General features: G+C 39.5%; 1 long non-coding RNA gene across 1 annotated transcript; it reads right to left on the minus strand.

Annotated features, from left to right (window-relative positions):
- Positions 1–310: 310 nt before the first annotated feature.
- On the minus strand, positions 311–647 carry LOC128503286 (uncharacterized). The gene is made up of 3 exons (XR_008355213.1): positions 581–647; positions 433–487; positions 311–388 (listed from the first exon to the last, which is right to left on the minus strand). It is a non-coding gene; the product is annotated as an uncharacterized LOC128503286 (long non-coding RNA).
- Positions 648–5,920: the final 5,273 nt, after the last annotated feature.

Consider the following 5,920-nt stretch of genomic DNA (forward strand, 5'->3'; position numbering starts at 1 on the left):
CCAATCCACACATATATACCAATCCACACATATACACTAATCCACACATAAATACCAATCCACATTTACCAATCCACAGTTACCAATCCACACACATACCAATCCACACACACTAATCCACACATATACCAATCCACACATACACTAATCCACACACATACCAATCCACACATACACCAATCCACACACATACCAATTCACACACATACCAATCCACACATACACTAATCCACACATACTAATCCACACATATACCAATCCACTCTCACTGAATGCTTTCCTACCTTTCCTCTTTTCTTCTTACAGCTCCTTTTTCTTCTCTTCGCTCCTCTTCTTTAGTTCTTCTGTCTTCTTCCGGGTCAGAGGGCACGGACAGCGGTGGGCGCAGCTACAGTGTTGTGCGCCGGGATCTGACAACAAACCCTGGCGCACAGCAGCTGTTGCCGCGCGGATCACAAGGGAGCAGTATCGGAGGTCTTTAACAGACCTCCGGCTCCCTTGAGTGATTTTAAGCCGGGTTCAAGGGAGATCCTTGAACCGGCTTAAAATCACTCAAGGGAGCCGGAGGTCTGTTAAAGACCTCCGATACCGCTCCCTTGCGAGCCTGCTCCTCCAGCGGCGGACATTACTGTCCGTCTCTGGAGGGGTGCCGGGTGCCCCCTGATGAGCGGCACCCGGTACGGACCGCCCCCCCCCCCCCGCTAGGTACGCTACTGGCGGCAGCGGTAAGCTACGATGGCGGCGGACCGTGCGGCGGCGGCGGACCCCGCGGCGGCGCCCCCTGGAGTGTGGCGCCCTGTGCGGTCGCACAGGTCGCACACCCCAAAGGCCGGCCCTGTATGGCATACATATTGGGGATTCCGTCAAACTATATGGCCATATATTGCTTAGCACCACGGAGCTGAATCAGTTTGACTGCATCGCATTTTAACCCAAATGAGACTCTCATGCAATTTAAAGCCTTCCCTGGACACCAATAATGAGGCACCTGTGTGGCAGATGGGGCTGCTTAACCCTGAGATTTGGTCAAAACCTGCAAATTATGTGCATGTCAATCTGTGTTGTTACATGGGCGATGTGTCTGAACACAAGACACAACATAATTTCACCAGTGTCATTATACGGAGTTGTCAAAGCAGTATGCATGCATACTGACTTGTATCCAATCCAACAACTCTTCTTTTATGATTTCCAAAAAGTGCAGGTTCAAAATGTACAAAACTGTGTTTTTACATACACAACACCAAGAAACACAAATCTACCTTTACAGCAGATTAACCTCCAGTTTTGCATATGTCTGCTAAATACAGGTGACATGTGTGCTTCTTCCCTATTGAACACTATAGATCAGATGGCACTTTAGCACAGTTAACACAGGTTTGGATTTGTTTCATAAGCACACTAGTGTCATCAAAAAGAGACGAAGAGATGAAAATGCTCACAATGCTTAAAGATCATAAGATCCATTAAGAATTTTATAAAATCACACATTACTGTATACCTAAAAAACACCGATATTGTTGCTGTGATTTAACAGGTTAATTTTTCTTATTATCGTAATGTCCCCATGAGGGACACACAGTGGCATCAGATTTTTTAAAATTAATAGTCATCACCTCCCAGTGGCTTTTGTCACACCTTTATCTCCTTCTCTCAGATCCCCTTCTCTCTATCTGATTGGAAAATAATTCATTCATGAATGACATTGAGCATGAGGCTTTTGTGCAGGCTAATAGAAATGTGTAGTTAAAAATGAGCTGCGTTGTTAATTTTGCTTAGTGAGCCACACCAAGTGTGCTTCTGCATGTAATCTGATGTGTGCTGTAACCAGGTCACTGCTTGCACTGAACAGACCTATAGAACTATGTCTTAAGCTAGAAGCCTTTGTCAGTCCTGGGTACACCTGTAATGAGGGAATATATCTTGTATTTAGGGCAAGTATATCACATTTTGTTGTTGACGGTCAAAATACAAATTTTGGGGTAATTAAGTGGGCATTACAGCCATCACAGCTGAGTGGTCCCTTTAAGTGTCCATGTACCACCTGTTGCAAATGCAAGGGGGCATGATGCATCCCCCAAGGTACTTGCGCGCAGGAGATATGTTTTACTGCCATGTGATATACGCAGTCAGCTCCAGCACTGGCCAGGCGAGCATTCTGCAAGGGTCTAATGAGACCTAGCTTCTCCTAAAGGTAAGGTCTGATTAGTAACCTTACTACTACCTTAATACTGGTGTTTCCCATTAAACAAGTAATACTATATGTAAAAATGTATAAAACATTCATGTACTGGATTCCTTTCCATCCAATTCCTGCATTACAGGAATAAAACAGAATAACACAAGTTACCAAAATGAAAACTATTGGTTCTCTTTATGTTCATGCCTAGTGTATCTCAGTTCTCTTTATTCTAAGAGTGATTTATCAGTACTGTGCACGGAGCATGTTTTGGCCAGTACCGTCTCTGCGTAACGGAATTTACAGGTTACAAGGAATTGGGTTTGAATCTAAACGGTGCTTTTTGCTCTAATCCATGTTTTTGAATTTTCAACAAACTAAGCAGTGTGTTTGAAGCTCGACTATTCTGTGAAGGGCTAGCCCTAGGGCTTCTGCCCTAGGTATACTATGTCTCTGCGACCTTCTTCTGCATGTACTTGCTTGTGGCAGCACCCTAGGCAGCCACCTATGCTGTGTATATAGTGAGACTGGCCCTCCTTTGGACATCATATTATTTAATCTGTAGCATCCTCTACATTCTTTTTAAAATCTGCAGGTTACTAAGTGTTTAAGTCTGCGATATGTTAGAACCGCTACTGTTCTGAACCAAGTAAAGATGAATTTGCACATTACTAAGCATTATGCTTAAATATATACTATACTGTTCTGCGCATACCGAAATCTGTGCTTTCTGAAAAACCTGTGAATTTAGCATTTGTTACCGCGGCACCGGTGAATATGCTGTAAGAGATCAATGCTAAAGAGTGTGAAATTGTACCGTTGAATTAAAAATGGAAATGCAGCAGTTGTTCATACCCTGCGTGGATCTATGACAAACTGAGCAAAGCCAAGAAGTCTTGTAGCCAGCAGCACAATGGATGTATTTAATTTACCAATGAAAAGTGTATTTGTTGTGCAATAAACCTCACAGCTGAATTATGTGTTTAATTTACTCCAAATTAGTCAGCATTTTATATTCAGTGCGTTATACATATTTTTTTTTCTTGCTAGAGACTTCAACTTTTTTCAAAGGAAAAACATTGCTTTAAATCAAAGTTAATCACAGAAATAAATAGCCATGACATATTCTCATGGGAACATTTTTACTAGGAAATGCGGGGATTTTGCAATGTATCTTAGCATGTGATGGTCCAATGTCCCCTATCCCTGAAGGGCAATCTATAAAATACACAGCAGAAAAACAAAAGAAAAAAGTTTCATCTTTTGTATTTGTATTTTTTAAAAACTGGACAAGGTTGAAATGCCGCCACTGTGTAGTGGAGGATAGGAGATTGAAAACCTTGGTGTTGCCCAGGGCTGTTTTGCGTTGCAACATTTGAAGTTCTGTTTTCCTAAAATAAGGTGTCTAGTCACTTAAGTCTAGGTATCCAGCTAGGCCACTGATGACCCATGCATACTAAATTCTGATACTGGGGAGAGAAAACAATAGTAATAATATATTGAGTATTGAGCGCTTGAGTGATAAAAAAAATATAAAACTGAAAACAGCGTAATAAAAATATAAAAGACTTAATTGAATGCATACTTATTACGTATATATAAATATCATAAAAAAAGGTATTGGTAAAATAATAGATGATGTCAGTATTACTGTCCAGTGACAATAAGGGTGGATGTTGTTGTGCACACTATTACTACTGTTGTTTTCTATCTCCTGAGAGCACGCTTTTTGGTCTCTCTTTGAGTCGCTTAGCTCCTAGTCTTACCAATATGTTCTTTTTCTATTTTAACTTGACTTTATGCCTTCTCCCCCATTGGCGCATATCCACATAATAACTGGGGAGACAAATAAACTTCTATATGGGTTGAAAGACAATGATGTCACATCTGGAAAGGTGGCAACTATAGATTTATACTTAATAATAATAATAATAATAACAAACTATTATATAAATCTCCTCAATCAGTCCCTAAATATAACAGTTCAACAAAAATCACCTTTCTATACATCCTGTAGTAGTGAAAAAACAGACCACGTAAATAGGGATTTTGGAGGAAGGATCTGAAAATGTGAAGATTATTTCGAAACAAATTGTTTCTGCAGTGCATTAAAATTAGCTTGATCCTAGAAAATAGTTGAGTCATATTTAAAATTAGTTTAAAAAACTGCACATGAGGTTTTGTATCTTTGACTGCCATGTGTCGTGCTATCTTAAGATAAACTATCTTAGTTTCAGGTATAATGTACTTGCAATGTTTTATGAAGTTAAATTTACCACAGTGTTTAAATTGCTGGTAAGATATCTTACTAGGACATTTTACAATAATATTTGTGGGTGTCATTGTAACATGCCAAGAACTATACTATGTAGCCACCTAATCAGTTCATTCATCCTTTACTCTCTCAATGTCAAATCATCTAGACCTTAAAGTCACTCACTTAACCTATCTCTCATCACTGGCACGTTCTCTTCCGGCTATAAACATGCTGTGATCATGTTAGGTCTGTTTGACCTCTCCTTCATTGAACTATAACCCTATGCCCTCTCCCACTTCACTAACTTAATGGGCTAGTAAATCTTTTTTGTTAAGTGAAAGAATGAAGCAAGTCATGATTTGTTTTAACTTTTTAGTTTTTTTTGTTTTTTTTTTTAAAAATCTCTACATTGTGTTTCTATAAGAAAGATGGAAATTAGCAAATTTGATGAGATGATACCTTTATTGGCCCTCACTTTAATAACATTTTCCTTGAACACACGATCCATCACATTCTGTCTCATTCATCTTTTAACTTTCTTGTGGAGTGTAAGCTTGCAAGGCTATAAGTATGCCTTAAAGGGTGTTATTGTCCATTTTGCATATTGTCAATATTAATGTATCACATTTATTTTTTAACAGTGCTGAGCATGAGATCTGGAGCATTCTATAAATAAAATGTACTGTAAAATTCAGTGAATGAAACAAGTTAGGGACAGCAGTGCATATGAATGCCTGCCAAGCAGACTTTATTTATTACCTACATTAATGAGAAGCACATTAAAGTCTATGTAGTCAATGGTTAGTGGGATGCTACTAATAGCCATACCTGGGAACTCTCTAGGTTTCGCCGCTTCCCAGGGTCTCTGGGGTCACGGGAGCAGTGTCCCACTCCCTGCCCATTTCCCAGTTAAACAAGTGTGTGTCCCAACAAGATCAGTGGGACCGCTCACTGATGTCAGCGACACTGCCCGCTGATATTAGCGAGACGTCTTGCCTGCAATCCCACAAGGGATGGCTCTGGGTAGTCAGAGCCATAAAGTTCCCAGGTATGCTTATACCTAATGCTAGATCAAAATGCACCGACCACCTCTATCCTTTACAGTCTAGATAAACTTTACAGAAAATAACAACAGACAAAAATGTTTGTGACACACAGCAAATAAAAGTATGATATTTGCATTCACAAACATAAATAACAATATCAAGCCAGGAATCATAGTACTAGAGATTTACTAGTGCATTCTCTGTTGTAATGGTACATTCTTATGAGTAATAATTCATAAAAAAACAAGATCCATAGAGGAATCTATATCCCAGGACGTTTTCATTTAAATCCAAACCCAACCTTTTCCGGATAAATTTGCTATAGCTTTAATACCGCTTGGTTTTACCAAATAATCCCAACCAAAACAGCTTCTTTATAAATTGTTATCAGCAGGACACTTGCTTTTCAATAGGTATTTTTTATGTATCATACAGAAA

Source organism: Spea bombifrons, chromosome 8, assembly GCF_027358695.1.
Source record: "Spea bombifrons isolate aSpeBom1 chromosome 8, aSpeBom1.2.pri, whole genome shotgun sequence".
Classification (NCBI taxonomy): domain Eukaryota; kingdom Metazoa; phylum Chordata; class Amphibia; order Anura; family Pelobatidae; genus Spea; species Spea bombifrons.